This window comes from Physeter macrocephalus, chromosome 2 (genome assembly GCF_002837175.3).
Source record: "Physeter macrocephalus isolate SW-GA chromosome 2, ASM283717v5, whole genome shotgun sequence".
Classification (NCBI taxonomy): domain Eukaryota; kingdom Metazoa; phylum Chordata; class Mammalia; order Artiodactyla; family Physeteridae; genus Physeter; species Physeter macrocephalus.
Window position 1 is genome coordinate 100,524,419 of NC_041215.1, and position 201 is coordinate 100,524,619.

Consider the following 201-nt stretch of genomic DNA (forward strand, 5'->3'; position numbering starts at 1 on the left):
ATATATATATATATATATATATATATAAATCACATCTTTATTCATCCACTGAAGGACGTTTAGGTTGTTTCCATCTCTTGGCTATTGTGAATAATGGTGCAGTGAACATGGATATGCGGATATCTCAAGATACTGATTTTAGTTCCTTCAGGTATATACCCAGGAGTGCGGTTGCTGGATCATATGGTAGTTCCAGTTTTA